Source organism: Chionomys nivalis, chromosome 10, assembly GCF_950005125.1.
Source record: "Chionomys nivalis chromosome 10, mChiNiv1.1, whole genome shotgun sequence".
NCBI lineage: Eukaryota > Metazoa > Chordata > Mammalia > Rodentia > Cricetidae > Chionomys > Chionomys nivalis.
In genome coordinates this window covers 25,460,185-25,477,399 of record NC_080095.1, presented here as the reverse complement: position 1 = coordinate 25,477,399, position 17,215 = coordinate 25,460,185, and the positions used below count along the sequence as shown (strand labels likewise).

The 17,215-nt window shown below is 45.5% G+C and overlaps 1 protein-coding gene across 2 annotated transcripts in view; it reads right to left on the bottom strand.

The window, feature by feature from the left end:
* Fbln5 (fibulin 5) overlaps nucleotides 1-17,215 on the bottom strand; it is a 71,831-nt gene that overhangs the window by 44,553 nt on the left and 10,063 nt on the right. The window lies entirely within an intron of this gene.

The following is a 17,215-nucleotide window of genomic DNA, read 5'->3' as shown; positions in this document are numbered from 1 at the left end:
CACAGTTAGCAGGTGCGGATGGCCCAACAACTCAAGCAACCAAAGTCCCTGGAGCCAAAAAGAAAGACACCTTGGGCACCATGTCACTGTGTGTCAGTACAGAAACTTGGGTCTGAGGGAAATCTAGGGGTGAGCAATCTTCCAAGCCAATCTCAGGTGTGTGTTCTCTTAGTGACACAGGTGGCCTGCCTTAGCGCCACTCTTCCTTTTCCATGCTCCGTTCTGGAACAAAGCACTTTTAAGTCATATACTACTTTTGAAAGCCTGCCTAAAACCACTCAGCTGTGTGCAGAGTCAGGCTTTCTGGGGAGTGCGGCTCTGCCTCCGTGGGAAGGACCCCGAGTGCTGCTGGAGCTGGTTTTGCTCTCACCAGAAGACCCAGACATTCAGCCAAGAACCAAAGGGCCAGAAGGTCACTGGGTTGGGGGTGGAAGGGGGAGTCTTCACAGAGTCGGGCCAGAGAATGCCATTATTTAAGAGATGATTGAAGACTTTCTTCAAAACTGACCCAGAGAGCCAGAACTCTGGGGTTGCAAGAATGCCAAGCACCCAGTTTGCAGATTCTTTTGTTGACCTGATGTGGTCAAGCCACGAGAGAAGAATGGAAAGAGTTTCTTTGCTTTACAAATTCAGTAGCTGGGCTTTGTCGGAAAGGGCAAAGAATCGAAGCAAAGGTTTGCTGCTGTGGCTTTTGCTAATAGCCTCATCTTCCTGTTTATTCAGTACTTATTACTCAACATTCTTGGACCATGGACCCATCCTCAGGCCAACACACATAACTGCCCCCCTCTGTGCTAGACAGGGGGTGAGGGGCTCAAGAGATGCAAAGACAACCAAGATGGAGGCTTTAGCATGGGGAGTATGGATGTGACTATGATCTAGAAGAAATGGTGAGAAATGGTCCAGCAAAGGTTCAAGCAAAGGATTTGGGAGCGCAAAGGAGGAGGTTCTAGTGGGCTCAGAATAGGGATAGTAAAGACCCAAGAAGACCTCCTAGAAGGAATCCCATAGGAAGTAATTAAAGACAAGAAGGAAAAAGTGGCTTCTCGATGGTCGCTGACCTTAGAAGGGTCCCTGCTAGAGGAAAAGGCCATGTTCCAAGCTTTCCTCCTCTTCAAATTCATCTGTTGAAGACTTGACATCCAGTACCTCAGAAAGTACCTACATTTGGAGATGGAATCTTTGAAGGCACAACTGAAGTAAAACAAAGCCCCAGCCCACCATGATTGGTGCCCTTCTAAGAAGAGAAAACTAGACAAAGGGAAGAGGAAGAGCACTCATGGCGTAAGATAGCTGGCTGCAAGTTAGAGAGAGAGACACACAGCAGAACTACACCCTGTGGCCCTCAGAAGTCCAGCCCTACAGCCACCTTGCTCTCGCCCTCCAGAAGAATGATGTAATACACCCCTGCTCATTAAGACACCTAGTTTGTGGCCCTCCATTATGGACACATTTGCAGACAAACATTCTGCAAGACACACACACACACACCTCCCACACTAGAGTCTGCTCCTAGGCTTCAGGGAGGATGGACTACCTCACCCTCCCCTCCTTGTTTGCTCTCAACAACCTTGTTGACGAGACCCTATTAGTTTGCGTGTGGCTCTGAAGTTTGACTTGGAATCCCATATCCTCAGCTTCATGGTCAGAAGGCTGCCCTGGAATGTGACCCTGGCAAGCCTTCCCTGCTCAAGAGAGCCAAGGCCAAGTCCGCACTGTCTCCTGTGGTCTTGATGACTTTGTTTCCTATTAACTCATTGGTGACTTATCCATCCGCAGAGGTACAGGGTTTTCTATGCCATATTTTTGCTTGTTTATTTTTTTGTTTTGGTATCATTGGAGGTATATAATATTAATAGTGAAATTACTCAATTTATAACTATTTTCTGAGCTTATATATGAGGGTAAAAAGGAGATCTACAGCTTATGTTTGATATGTCCCTATGGTGATTTGGGAAAGGATTTTGTGAATCTAGACTCTCAGGAAAAGAACTGATTGTCAAAACTTACCTTAAAGAGATGTGGCTTACCACATCATGACTGAAAGTTAACATGGGACAATATCAGACCTCCCAGTACCGTCAGCCTGAGGGTCTTCATTACTCACTGGCTCTCCCTCCTCCCAACATATGAGACTCCACACTCACCTCTGAGCATCCTCAGTCACTAGCCAAGCAATGGCATGCCCATAGTCAGTTTCTGGACCCCCACCTCTTTCCACAACACTGTGTTTGCCTTGATAATAAAGAACCTAAAGGTTTTTAAGTGAATCTGGGGCATATAACATCATATAGCAGTGCTATTTCCAGATTTCCCCGTGGAGACTGCCTGCAACAGAATTGGTTCTCCCAGGATAATCTGTCTTTGTGCAGCCACACCATGGTCTCAACAGAGTTTGGACTCCCTCCTCTCACTGTACCCCATTTCCCATGGTCCCTTGAAGGAACTCAAGGTAAGAAGGAAAGAGGGATTGGTTGGCCAAAGTTGTCCTTGACAATTCCCCTGGCCACTGCCTCAACTTTCAGCTTCCTTTTGTCAGTGAAAGTAAAATTTTTAGGTTAAAATCTAACCATAGTCTTGGAAGGTATCAACGTTTTCTGTTGTGGAGTAGAATGTTGGTTTAACTATGTGATATGTGTTGCATTTGTTTAGGCTGCATTTGTTTAACTAGGCAAATATGTATTGCGTTTGTTTTACCTTGCCTGCCTAAGGCACCTGATTGGTCTGACAAAAAGTTGGACAGCCAATAGTTAGGCAGTAGAGGGATAAGTGGGGCTGGCAGGCAAAGAGAATAAGTAGGAGGAGGACTCTAGACTCAAAAGAGGAAGAGAGGGAGATGCCCAGGGCCAGTCAGGCAGCCACCAAGGAAGCAGGAAAAGTAGAAGGTACAGAAGGAAAGAAAGAGAAAAAGCCCTGAGGCAAAATGTAGATGACAAGAAACAGGTTACTATAACTTAAAAGAGCTAGCTAGAAACAAACCTAAACTAAGGCCGAGCATTCGTAACTAATAATGTCTCCATGTCATGATTTGGGGGCTGGTGGTCCAAGAAAGCCTGCTGCTTCTGTCCTTAGAGATCAAAGACCAGAAGAGAGAGGGCCTGCCACTCAGGGTGCCACTTCAGGAAGTAGGAGGAGAGCTCTCTGCAAGTCAAGTCATAAAATGCTAACTCACTTATCTAGAAAGCTTCCAAGAGTCTTGCTGGGGTGACATCTGCGCCACATTACTCCAGGTGTCTCTTAGATCACAGACACACCCCAAATCAAGACTTGTCTTGGTGCTAATCTGCTTGACTAAAAGGAAAGCCCTAACCCACTGTCAAGTTTCCTGTTCCCAAGTGGCTCTCTTGGAACTCCTGCACTTTGTCCTGAAGGGTGAAGAGGCACCTGCTCCTTCCCTCCTCCCTGCTGGATAGGAAAACAGGACTTCAAGGTTTAAGCCCAGCACTGCACAAGGGCATTGGCGGTATCTTTAAACATCTGCACTTGAACCAGATATTCTGAGGGTCTGGGTGGGACTCTGCCTGCTTTAAGGAGTTGGATACCACTGAGATATCCTGGGCTGGGGGTGTGGCTCAGATGACAGTGTTTGTCCAGCATGCTTGTGGTTCTCACAATGTAATTCCACCGTTCAGGGGTAGAGGCAGGAGAAGCACACATTGAAGGTCGTCCTTGACTAAAGAGCAAACTCAAAGTTGGCCTAGATAAGTGAGACCCCATCTTAAAACAAACAAAAAGGCTAAGCTGTCCAGATAACGGAAGGGTGTCCAGGAAGTCTGAGATGGGGCATTTCCTATAAACCTCTGCCACTGTGAACCTCTTGTACTCATAAATACTGCTCAATCTCAGAGGGCCCTGGATTTCCAAGGGGTTGTGCTCTACTTGGGTGCTGCAGACTCTCCTCACACTCTACACAGACAGTGCCAGAGTCCATGCAGAACCAGGACATGTGCTCATCATCCCCAGGGCTGGGTGCATGGCCACCCACAGACACCCTTTTTCTGGAGAGGCTTGAAAAGGGCACAGCTTCACTCCAGTTTAAAAGAGAGCTCGATAAGGAGCCTGAGAACATGGAGTGGCCTGTCACTCGTCACTAGCGGTCACTAACTTGACTCCAAGTCACCATTTACCTGCCATCACAGCACACAGAGCATAGCACATGAGTGTGTGGGGTGCTGGGGAATGTGAGCAACAGGCAGTCTGACTTTGAGGGAGTTGGTGGCATTCTTAGTGACTATCCAGTTCCGCTCACAATACCAGCGAGAGAGGGAACTAGAGTGCACCATCATGCAGGCTTGCAGCAGGAAGCCTCCGAAATAGAAATCTGAAAGCAACGTAAGAGTAACTTTTAATTCTCCATTTGTGAAGCCTCACTCAGTTGCGTGGCTCCCAATACCAGACGGTCTAGTCCTGGCTAATATTCAAAGCCTTATCTCTCATTTTAAGTCTAACCCAGCCTGTGCCCATGTGGCATACTGGGTAACATAAAAGAGCAGATGACCCAGTGAGCTCACAGCCAAGGCTGGCCCCCACTAGGAGTCCTGAACACGACATGAACACACTCTGCTCAACACCTTTGCTTGTGCTGTTCCCCACCTATTACCTTTCCCAACCCTACTACAACATAAAAACCCGCTCAAACCTCCACTGATTCCCTGGAGGCCAGAAAATGCCTTCTCAGTGTGGAATTCACACAGAATGCTCCTTCAGCACCTGGCTGATGTAGCGCCTGATGCCGAGAGGGGCTTTGTGGTATCTGTCTAATTAAGTGGACCCTGGAAAACTATGACCTCCCTGGCCAGGGCGACCCCAGTGTGGACCTTAGTTGTAGACCATAGTGTTGAGCGGTGATTACTGTGTCAAATTTCACAATTCCCACCAACTTGCCTGACTCCTGCCAAGAACTCAAGGAATGACTGAATTCACCAGCAATAACAAGTTGGGCCTATGTGGGCGACACTACCTATGATGCTATCGGTTTCTCTTTCTCATTCAAATCCTCCTCACACCACTCATCATGTGTGGCTCATCTACTCATTCAGCAGATTCTCATCAGGCCCTAAAAACACAATGGTGAACAAGACAGAAAGTTCCCCCTGGGCCTCGAGAGGTTAAATAACCAGGAATGTCTATTTATCACTGTACAGAGTGTGGGCCAGAGGACAAGTACAAGATGCTACGGTCCCCCCCTGAGTCCCCACCGAGTTCTTCATCCACCCTAGCAGCTTCATCCTGGTGGATGGTGCCTTAGAGAACATGGCCACCCCTCACTAGGTTCAGATACGGAAAACATATATCGACTCTTTGTCCCCAACAGGAGTGAAGCTGAGGCTGGAATCGTCTTTGCATTTGCATTATTTCATATAACTGCCCTCAAATGATTATCCCCCCTCCCACGGGAACTATGGAAGATGCCAATTTCATCCTGATCCCGGATGTGAAGTCTGTTCTGTCTGACCTCAGTGATTCCCGAGGGATGTGTAAAGACCTGTGAAATATGCAGAGCTCATAAATCAAGTCTGGCTCTATTTCTGCAAATGGTCTAATTTGAACGAGAGTCAGACAGCACTGAAAATCCCCCAGGCATCATTGCCTCTCCAGCACTACCACGTCAGACGTCTCCAGAGTCCGCCCCAGATGCTGACTGCCTAGGTCAGGACCAGCTCAGGCTGTCCCCATCTCCCCTCTGGCCCCACTCCAGCAAGCTGGAGGGAAATGGAAGGTCAGTCCTTGACTTCTTGTCTGCTGTCTGGAGTACCCCAGAGAGAAGAATTCTGTGAATGTCCCTCCCTAAACAGATCCTAAGGAGATGGGCCGAGAACCTTCCCCAGACATACTCTTCTGTGTCCAAGATAAGCAACAGCCTCAGAGTGACTGCAGGTTCCCAGGGCATGTTGGCATGAGACACAATCGAAGGACAGTCTCTGGGCTTGTATGAGGGGGACTCTAGGTGCTGGTGGGTGTGTGGGAGTCAGTCTCTCCCATTAGAACCTCCCCAAGAATGTCCTTAAGAACAGGCCAGTAGAGGTAGAACTTCTCAGGTCCACATAAGCCCACGGATCTTCACTGGCACCTGTTCCCATCAGCCTCTCTGCTTCCCAGGGAATCCAATTCTATTCACTCTTCCCAGGGCAGGCATATGCCAGCACCATGCTGAGTGTGGGGCATCCACAGTGGCCATCGTGGTTGCCATGGTCTCTCTTGGCACTCAGTACAGCATGAGAAATCTAAAGGGTGGGGCTTATGTGAGGGCTGAGAGAGCAAGTGAGGAAAGGAGGGGAATCTCATTCCCCGGGAGGTCAGCACCCACACTGGCCTTCCATCCGTCCATCAATCCATTCATCCATTCAACCCTGAGATTATAACTTATTGAGAGCCCACTCTCGACAGGCTGTGGACACATAGCAGGTGCTGGCGTAGTGCCTGCGGGCCAGGAATGCCCTCACCAGGAATCCAGCCCACTTCCCGAGCCCTGCATCATGCCCTCTATAGAAAAGATGTAAACAAGGCACATTTATAGGGAGCCCTCTCTTTTCTCTTTCCAGCTTGAGGTTCAAGGAAGCTGGTTAGAAAGCCTGCCTAGCCCACAGTTCTTACAAATAGTCTGCCCTGACAGAACACTGTGGAACCCACGTGTCCAGATAGACTGGCAGTCCAAAAGAGAAGAGAACAAGGGTATTCAAGTTGCGTTGGTACCAGGGTCCCAGAGATGGCACAAGAGCCACTTCAGTGGGCACTGAGTAGACAAAGGGCAGAGAAGAATCAGCATGCTTGCTTAGCAAGTCAGTGATATATATATATTCATATTCATATATATATATGAAGGCATCTGTGGCTAGCTTGGACCACAAATATGAAAGTGCTATCACCATATCCCACTTTCATGTACTGGGAGGCATGGTAGCCCTGGCCACCTCCAAGGCTGAGCTAGAAAAACAGCTTGTACCCTGAAGCTTGAGATTAGCCAGGACCACACACTAAGACCACCATCTCTACCATGCCCCTCCTACTAATTTCAACACTATATACTTAGTACTTCCTCTGACCTTGGCAGGTGAATTTGACCCAAGGTCATCCAGCAGGTATTCTCTGGGGACCTGGTAGCATAGCCACTTTGGTTAGAACCATCACAGCAGAACCAAGTGGGGCCTGTCCAGCTGTTGTGACCACACTTCATCCCTCCCCTTGCAAAACCACTCTTCACACACACACAGCTGGCTAATTTGAGAATGAAAAGACACCAGAAGCTGGCCATCTCCCAACAGTGGAGTTTACCCAGCTCATGGAGGCCAGTCAGTGTACTGTGCCTTGACCAGTGCCAACTACTAAAGCTATGGCTGCAGAGGGAAGGGGCGTGTTCTCTGATGACTTCAGAATTAGCGCCACCCAGCAGAAGATGTCACTGTTTGAAACACAAATGTAGACCAGAGTTGTAGCATCTGAACAGCCCAGGTGAGAAAGTGTTAGCAGAAAATCCAGAGTGCACAAGCATGCACACATGCATACATGCCTCTGCGCACACACACACACACACACCGCTGGGCAGATTTGGAATGATTAAACATTCTAGAGCTAGAGGGGACCTGACAAATCACATGGTTCAGAGAGCTGTATATGTGTATCACAAACCTGTCTTGCATGATTGGATTCTCCTCAAAACAATGCTTTTATACTACATAAAAGAAAATTCATAGAACTGCAAAGGAAACCTCTATACTGAAAAGACAGTGATCAAAACATTTTAAAAGACAAATGTATGATAGTTGTCTATATATACTTTTAAATAATGATTTAGTTAGTGTGTATCTGTGTGTGTATCTCTGTGTGTGTGTGTGCATGTACATGTCTCTCTCTCTGTCTCTCTCTGTGTGTGTGTATGCGTGCGTGCGCGCACGCGTGTGCATGTGTAAACAGGCATCTGGAAGCCGGAGGTCAATGTCTGGTGGCTTTCTCAGTCACTCTCCATCTTACATTTGGGATGCTGAGCCTGGAACTCACCAATACAGCTAGGTTAACTGCTCAGTAAGCTCCAGAGACCCTGTCCATCTCTCCTGTGCTGGGGAGAGAAGCGAAGGCTGCCATGTCCAGTTTTTTTGCTTGAGTGTTGGGATCAAACTTGGATCCTCACGAATAGCAGGCATTTTACTGACCAAGCTGTCTCCCCAGCAGTGTATATACATATGTACTTATTAATGCGCTAAATAGCAAGGATGGGCAGCAGATATTATGTCTTCCAGTAAATTCTAGAGTAATGACAAGCATGAATAAGACTTCAAAAGCAGTTCAAACTAATTGCCCCAGCTGCACTGTGATCTGTAAATACACGGCTTTATACAGTCAAGGGTCCTAAGACTTCCAAGGCAAGTTATCAACATACTAGATTGCCAATGCTAGCTTTCAATTATACATTAGCCAGGGACGATAAAACTAGAGGCCTTGATTTAAATGTACTGACCCCAGATTAAGAGGCCTAATATAATACTAACCCTTTCTACAGCTAACAGCACTTAATCAGAGAGGCCAAATGACTTTCTTAATGCCCTCAGCCAATAAGTAGTAAATCTAAGCCCAGCCCTTACACAGCTATCTTTGCTGTCCCTTTAACAGTACAGCATGCTACCTCAATTTAGGCTTTAATATCATCAGTTTTTAAGAAAAGTAAGACTTTTTAATGAAGTTAAGCAATTTGGGGGTTGCAATTTAAAAAAATATTTCTGTCTTTCCTTAGTGAACAAATGGGCAGACAGGGGCTCTGTGGCTTCAGATGTGGTCCTAGATTAACAACATTGCTCCCCGCTCCACGGAAAGTCAAGCTAACTCCGACTGCTGAAGATGAAATACTAATTCAACCCTCAGCCTCCAAAAGCATACAATAGTCAAGCTACTTTCCAGGAGAAAGAATACACAATAGCAGCAACAACTAGGGACGGTAGGGCAATGGGGACACAATGACAGAATAGGAGAAATCAACAGCAATGGTGAGGTTTGAAATCATAATGGTAATTGACTTGTGAATCCTCTACCCGGAGCCAGACTCTGGATTAGACCATTCTCGTTCTTGTACATTATACTATATAATTCTCAGAAGAATCCCTGGACATTGGTTAGTGCTGTCCCTGTTTACAGTTAGAAAGATGGAGGCTTGGAGATTCTAGGAAAAGAAGCAGATGAAGAACCCTGGGTGAGGGCTGCCAGGGCGCAAGCTTGCTGGAGCGGTTCAAGGGCTTCTGCCCAAAGCCAGCCGCGGAGTTCCTGCTTCTCTGAAAACACCATTTCCTCCCCAAGTCTAGTTGGTCCTAAATCCCTCAGCAGCTAAGGAAGCCTCCACAATTCACATTTTCTAAGCCTGAGGTCTGGGCTTCAAGTTACAGCCCAAGCAGGAGGCCTGGAGAAAAAAAAAACACAGAACAGAAAAAAAGTGAGGGAAGGTCTCCAGTTCCTCCCTCATTTGTGCTGACCACAGACCTGCCACACTGTGGCTGAGGTTTCTACATGCTCTTGGCCTTGTCTTCGGGCTGGGAACAAATGCCACACTGGGCTGACTTCCCATGGCTTTGTCTCATAACTTAAACAAACCAAGCTTTCTGGCATTTTGAAGCAGATTCTGAGTAGTCTCCTCAAAGCCTTGACGGCCTGCAGAATGGGTGTGGTCAAGCTCAGCTTTGAGCCATTTTTAAGGTTTCTAAAGAATTAGGCCCTCAGTGCATTTCAGACTGAATCGCCATTATAGTTGTCACATCAAGACCCTAGCAGCCTCCCCCACGAATCATTCCCAGTGAGTGACACTCCATGCAGACTCCAGGTGAGGTGTTCTCATGCAAGCAGGCATGGCTACGCCTATTTTACAGTTTATAGACAAAGACATAGAACCCCAGGCCTCAGAAGTAGGAAGCAGTCAACCAAAGAGAAATTCAGAGCCCGGATGACTTCAGAACTTAAGCCCCTCCATTCCAGGACCTTCCTGGCTCTGTCTTTTTGTGTCACATTACCAACTCCCAGGCCCCCTTGTCTTTCAGCTGCTTGCATGGTATCTGATCTCCCTTCCTCAACCACAGACCCCTGGCTATTCCCCTCTGTGCCTAAATCAGAGAGCCTGGAATTAATGAAGCACTCTGTGAAGTAAATTAGTAGACCAAATACTGGCTAGCTGTCAGGAAAAATAACTCGAGTGTCTTAGGCCAATTCCGTGCATCTTCCAGAAATAACTGTTATTTGTTGTTCTCTGCCGACTTGGGTGCAGTGATCACTAACAATGCAATGTCAAACCAACTGGGGAACCAAAGGCATGGCTTTGGTAGTCTTAGGAATGGCCAGGAGGATCCCTGAAATCCCTGGAGCAGCACAGCTCTGGAAAAAACAGCTTTTTCTACAGCAGAACAGAACACATCACAAACCTCTGTTACTGGAGGAGTCTCTAACTTGCTACTGAGCCAAGTTGGTTAGCAAACCAAGCTTATGTAGAATGTCACCCAGAGAGATGACATGTTGAAGGCCATAAGGAATAAACATTCAGAGGCTAGTGGCAACCACATTCTGGGTTTGGTTCTCAGAGGTAGTGTGTCATGAGGGAAAGGTTCCAGAATGACAGCCTAAATCTAGGAAGCCCATCATTGAGCCACTCACTCCTTGCTTTTAGTTTAGCACAGCCAGCCTCTCTTTTCCCAGATGGCTCTTAGTTGGCTCAGAACTCTTTGTGTATTGTTTGATCTGCACTATGTCTGGATCCAGGACAGTGACCTTGGCTCTAAAAGCCCTTCTTCCATGTCAACCATGTCTGACTGCCCTCAGCTCCCATCTAGAGAATCTGGTCACCATATCTTCCGTGGTTGTAAGAACTGGTTGACACATTGCATCCAGCCAGGAATTCCAGCAGCCTTGTGGAGCTAGTCACCCCCAAGCCAAGCTGCCATTTTTCTCCATGCAAAGCATTCTTGGCTTGGGGACTATAATTCTTGGGTCAATATGTCCCTGTCTACAAAAGTGTCCCAAGTAATCTAGACTTGTAGCCGGGGACTCAGACACTCCAACCTGAGGCCATACTGCTCCAGAACAAACAGAATCTAGTCAACACTGAAGTGGAACCCAAAACAGGTGAAGAAGGAAGCTCAGGGATATGGGGGGAACTGGGGACCCAGGGCTCTGTCAGCCTACAGAAAGAGGACACAGGCTTCTCTGAAAGAAAATCAGAAATGCTGCAAAGCTGGGCTCCAGGGGACAGAGACAGACTCTCCCACTTAATGAAAGGAAACCAGGGAATGAATGGAAGAGGGCAGAAGCCCAAAGGCAAACCATCATAAAGAGGTATATTCCGAACACTACACCAGAATTGAGACAAGTCTCTAGACCCATTTCCAGCTTCCAGAACACCAACGGGGAGGAAGAAATGACCTATGCATAGCCACTCTAGACAAACACCTTTGTGTCCACAAGGAAGTAGCAAGGAAAAGAGACAGAGTTAGCAACTGAGGCAATTAGGAAAGCTGTCCAAATCAGACTCTATGAAAGCAATGGGGGAAAGGCATTTGCAGGGGGTGGGGAGATGCACGTGTGCGCAGATGCGTGTGTGCATGAGTGTGTATGAGTGTGTGTATGTGTGTGTGTGTGTGTACAGGTACATATGTGTGGGTGTTCATGTAAAGTTCAATACCAAGTAAGTCTTCCTTTTTATTATATTTTATTTCATGTTCATGTGCACACACATGTTATGCCACAGTGCCTGTGTGTAAGTCAGAGGACAATTTGACAGCACCTGTTCTCTCCTTACCAAGCATGCAGATGATGTATTGTGGATCCCAAGAATCAACTTGAGTACCAAGTACCCTTACCCATTGATCCATCTTGTTGGCCCTCACTTTTTTTTTTTTTTTTTTTTTGAGGCATAGTCTTTCACTGAACTTGGAACTTTGGAACTTGCTGATTAGGCTGGACTGGCTAGTCACCAAGCTCCAGGGATCTGCCCATCTGCACTTCCCCATAGTTGGAGGTAGAGGCTAATGCAGTGTCATGCCTGGGTCTTCTCTGTAGGTGCTGGGGATCCCAACTAAGGCACTGATGCCTGTGAGGCAAGCGTTTTGCTTACTAACCTATCCCCCAGTCCTGGGAAAAGGGCATTTATGAGACAATAAATCTAAATAACATATAGGTATATTATGGTAAAATTGGATTCTTGCTGGCATTTATAGGTTTGATAATGTATTTTAAGTGTTTAAGGGGGATTTGGGGTTGGTTTTGTGGTCTTCTTATAAAGAATCTTTACCTTTTTTAGCTCTTGGGTAGAGCAGGTATACAAGGAACATACCTAAACATAATAAAGGCAATATACAGCAAGCCAACAGCCAACATCAAACTAAATAGAAAGAAACTCAAAGTGATCCCACTAAAATCAGAAAAAAGACAAAATTATCCACTCTCTTTATATCTGTTCAGTACAGTACTTGGGGTTCAGGCTAGCGCAATAAGACAACAAAAGGAGATCAAGGGGATACAAATCAGAAAAGAAGAAGTCAAACTCTAACTATTTGCTGATGATATGATAGTTTACATAAGGAACCCCAAAACTTCTACCAAGGAACTTCTACAACTCATAAACTCCTTCAGTAATGTAGCAAAATACAAGAATAATTCCAAAAAAAATTAGTAGTCCTCCTTTACACGGATGATAAATAGACTGAGAAAGAAATCAGAGAAACATCGCCCTTCACAATAGCCATAAATAATATAAAATATCTTGGAGTAACTCCAACCAAACCAATGGAAGACCTGTATAACAAGAACTTTAAATCTTTGAAGAAAGAAGTTGAAGAAGACACTAGAAAATGGAAAGATCTCCCATGCTCTTGGGTAGGTAGAATTAACATAGTAAAAATGGCAATCTTACCAAAAGCAATCTACAGATTCAATGCAATGACCATCAAAATCCCAGTAAAATTCTTTACAGACCTCAAAAGAATAATACTCAACTTCATATAGAAAAACAAAAAACCCAGGATAGCCAAAATAATCCTGTGCAATAAAAGGAACTTCTAGAGGCATCACAATCCCTGGCTTCAAACTCTACTACAGAGATACAGTAATGAAAACAGCCTGGTATTGGCATAAAAACAGATAGGAGGACCAATGAAACCAAATCAAAGACCCAGATATCAATCCACATAACTACAAACACCTGATTTTTGTCAAAGAAACAAAAAATATCAAATGGAAAAAATAAAACATATTCAACAAATGGTGCTGGCATAACTGGATATCAACATGTAGAAGAATGAAAATAGATCCATATCTATCACCATGCACAATACTCAAGTCCAAATGGATCAAAGACCTCAACATAGAATCAACCATACTGAACCTCATAGAAGAGAAGGTTGGAAGTATACTTGAATGCACTGGCACTGGAGACCAGTTTCTAAATATAACCCCAGTAGCACAGACACTGAGGGAAACAATAAATGGGACCTCCTGAAACTGAGAAGTTTCTGTAAAGCAAAGGACACGGTCAACAAGACAAAATGGCAGCCTACAGAATGGGAAAAGATCTTCATCAACCCCACATCAGACAGAGGACTGATCTCCAAAATATACAAAGAACTCAAGGATTTTTTCATCAAAAGAACAAATAATCCAATAAAAAATGGGGTACACACCTAAACAGAGAACTGTCAGCAGAGAAATCTAAAATGGCTGAAAGACACACTTAAGGAGATATTCAACATCCTTAGCCACCAGAGACATGCAAATCAAAACAACTCTGAGATTCCATCTTACACCTGTAACCATGGCCAAGATCAAAAACACTGATGACAACTTATGCTGGAAAGGATATGGGGTAGAGGGAACACTCCTCCATTGCTGGTGGGAATACAAGCTGGTACAGACCCTTTGGATGTCATTGTGGTGACTTCTCAGATAATTAGGAAACAACCCTACTCAAGACCCAGCAATACCACTTTTGGGTATATACCCAAAGGATGCTCATCTGTGCCACAAGGACATGTGCTCAACTATGTTCATAGCAGCATCGTTTATTATAGTCAGAACCTGAAACAACCTAAATGCCCCTCAACTGAAGAATGGATAAGGAAAATGTGGTACATCTACACAATGGAGTACTACACAGCAGAAAAAATAATGGCATCTTGAAATTTGCGGGCAAATTGATGGATCTAGAAATCATCATATTGAGTGAGATAACCCAGACCCAGAAAGACAAATATCATATGTACTTACTCATAAGTGGCTTTTAGACATAAAGAAAAAAAAAGCATCCTACAATTCACAATCCCAGAGAACCTAGACAGCAAAGAGGACACTAAGAGAGACACACATGGATCTAATCTATATGGGAAGTAAAAAAAGACAAGATCTCCTGAGTAACTTGGAAGCATGGGGACCATGGAAGAGGGTTGAAGGGGAGGGGAGAAGAAAGAAGGGGAGTGGAAAAAATATATATAGCCAATACAACAATTAAAAAATAAAAATAAAATGAAGAATCTTTACCTTTTTTGGGTAATTCTACAATATTAAACTCATTTGGCATCTTGCTTTGCTTCAAATCACAGAATGAAGTAGAAGCTAAAGAGATGGCGGCTGCGCCAACAACCACTAACCTTGGGTGGCAAGAAGAAAATCAGCCATTGTGTTCTCTCAACTCTTGTCCAGTTCAAAATTTTGTAGAAAACAAATGTCATTTGAAAAGGGAGTGAGCAAAGACTTTGCTGGTAACACTGACTTCCATACTGGCTCTCTAGAAATCCTTCAATAAACCTTCACAGCCCACGCACCAGGTTCGTCATCCAGAGCCTGAACGGTTCGAACGAGGACCCAACCTGACACACAGTGTGGCCACAGCCAGGTCTCTTAACTTCTCTGTGATTTGACCTCTTGTAGACACAACATAAATACCAGTTTTTCTGTGTTACAGGCTGAGGACCCATGACCCTGAGACACAAATACCGAACCAGTGCTTGCTGTCAGTACTGGGGCTTCCTGCTAGTGATGCCCTTAGGTTTGTTTTGATGGAGAGGAGATGTGTTCTTCTCTCCATGGGCCACCAACGCGTCAGAAATGTCTCCGGGTCTCACAGAATTCTCATCACTTCCTCAGGAAGAAGTCATCCCTGGCTCCAGGAATGCCTGTTCTCTCCTCCCAAGGCCTTCTTCCCTGCACACACCTGACCATCTCTTCCCTGCTACCTTGCTCCCAGCCCCCTGCCTCCTGATCCAGTTAGAGAACTGCCATTCCCAGGCCTTCGCCTGCTCTGGCCCCCTGCCACCACCTCTCACAATGCCCATAGGGGCCTTGGCCTTGGTAACTCAGGAAACGGTGGGGTGGAGGGAAGGGAAGTCAGAACTCAGAACTTATGAATGCATAATGCTGAACATTTTGGAAATGGATGGGCCTAGTGCCAGTCCTTGCTGGGGTTCCAAGATTGTACTCGGCTTACAAAAGAGCCATTATTAAAGGCTCCGCATGTCTATGTAACAGGTTCAGAACCACAAGCGGTATGACGTCAGAGGGATCGCAAGATGAATAGTCTTCCCAGCCATGTTCTCAGTGCCAAGAGCCTTGAGTCCCTGGAAGGAGGTATGTGGGAGGAAGGAGGACCCAAGGAGCCCTAAGGCCGTGAGTGCCCAGCTGTTCCACAGAAGAGGGTAGTGAGATGGACCAAGAACTGTCCACACCAGGACCAGATGAGACCCCTTTCAAAAGCCTGTAAAGCCTTCAAACTGTTATCACACTCCTTCCTCACCACACATGTGGTTAGTCACTCGGCTCATCTGCCCTCCAGGTGTCTCCTGGGCGAGCAGGGCCTCTCTCCCTCTCCATACTTATGTATAATTTATATATATTCTCTCTCTCTTTTTTTTTCTCTCTGTCACACACACACACACACCTACCTCCTTTGGGGCCATTTCTTTTCTATGAGATGGGAGCTGTGAGCTGGGCTCACATCCTAACTCTGCAATGGCCTCACTTGCTGGAATCCATATTTACCTTTCCAAAAAGAGAGAGGTTGTAGCTAAAGAATGTCCAAAAAGTCCTTCCCCATTACAATGGCCTATTGTTCTGCTCTATGTCATAAGGAAGCAAGATGCTATCTTCTCCCCCAGAGCTACGAGACATGTGGCTTGACTGGGTTCCACATTTTCTTTCCTAGGCTTGTTTCTAGTTAAGGTAAATCTCAATCAGCATGTACACATGTGTCCTGACATACACCCCAGGTCCTCTGAGAGCAGCAATACAAATTGTGAGCTCAGGTATACCCAGTTTTCCTCAGAGTGTTGAAGGACATATATTTACATACAGTTTGCATATATTTAAATGTAAAATCACATCATTTTACATGAATATATTTATATATCATAATCAGTACAGTCTCTCTAGTTGTTGGTTACAAACCAATACTCCAAAGCCCTGAAACCCACAAAATCTTATTAAGTAGACTGATGGTCTCCCACACTTTTAAGGCCATGGGAAGAAAGTATTAGAATTTCAATTCATATTTATTTTTATTGCATTCTTTTAAATTTCCTATTTCTTATGTGTGCTTTATATTCCTCAAACCACATGAGAATAACAGAATGCATGTGTCCTATATACACATGCCTATAATGGGGATCCAAGCCCAAACGGATTTGGCAGAGGGGAGTGCTCATTCTGAAAAGTTGGAGTTTCCGCTGTCAATCTCTCCTCACCCGAGCTCTCCCAAGGCTGGAGACAACTACAGTGATTTAGTCCAACTCCTGCCAGAGGACTGGGCAGGACCCCAGGCAATTGTACTCCAAGGCAGCACTGGCCAACGGAATCTGAAGCTCTCCAGGGTGCTGCCAGTTCCTTTGGGACTCATGGCATATGGTGTCTGCTTTTCCCCTGCGTCCCCATCATCAAGGTTCCTTTAGTCATAAGAACACCGGTTCTCTCCCAAGAAACCCAGTTTCTTTTCCAGATCAGCTTATGTTGGCCCTCAAGTCTACTCGGCAGCAATACTCAGTCCATTCAGTACATAAAAGACAGGGTGTTGGCCTGAGTCTGATGAGAGGCATTGGTTATTTAGTTGAGAAAACTTGAGGTTGATCATCAATGAGATCAAAGAAGGGGATAGAGGGATGGATAGATGAATGGGTGTATTTATGTATGGATAGATGGATAGATAGATAGATAGATAGATAGATAGATAGATAGATAGATAGATTATAGATATATGATGGGTAGATTGGTG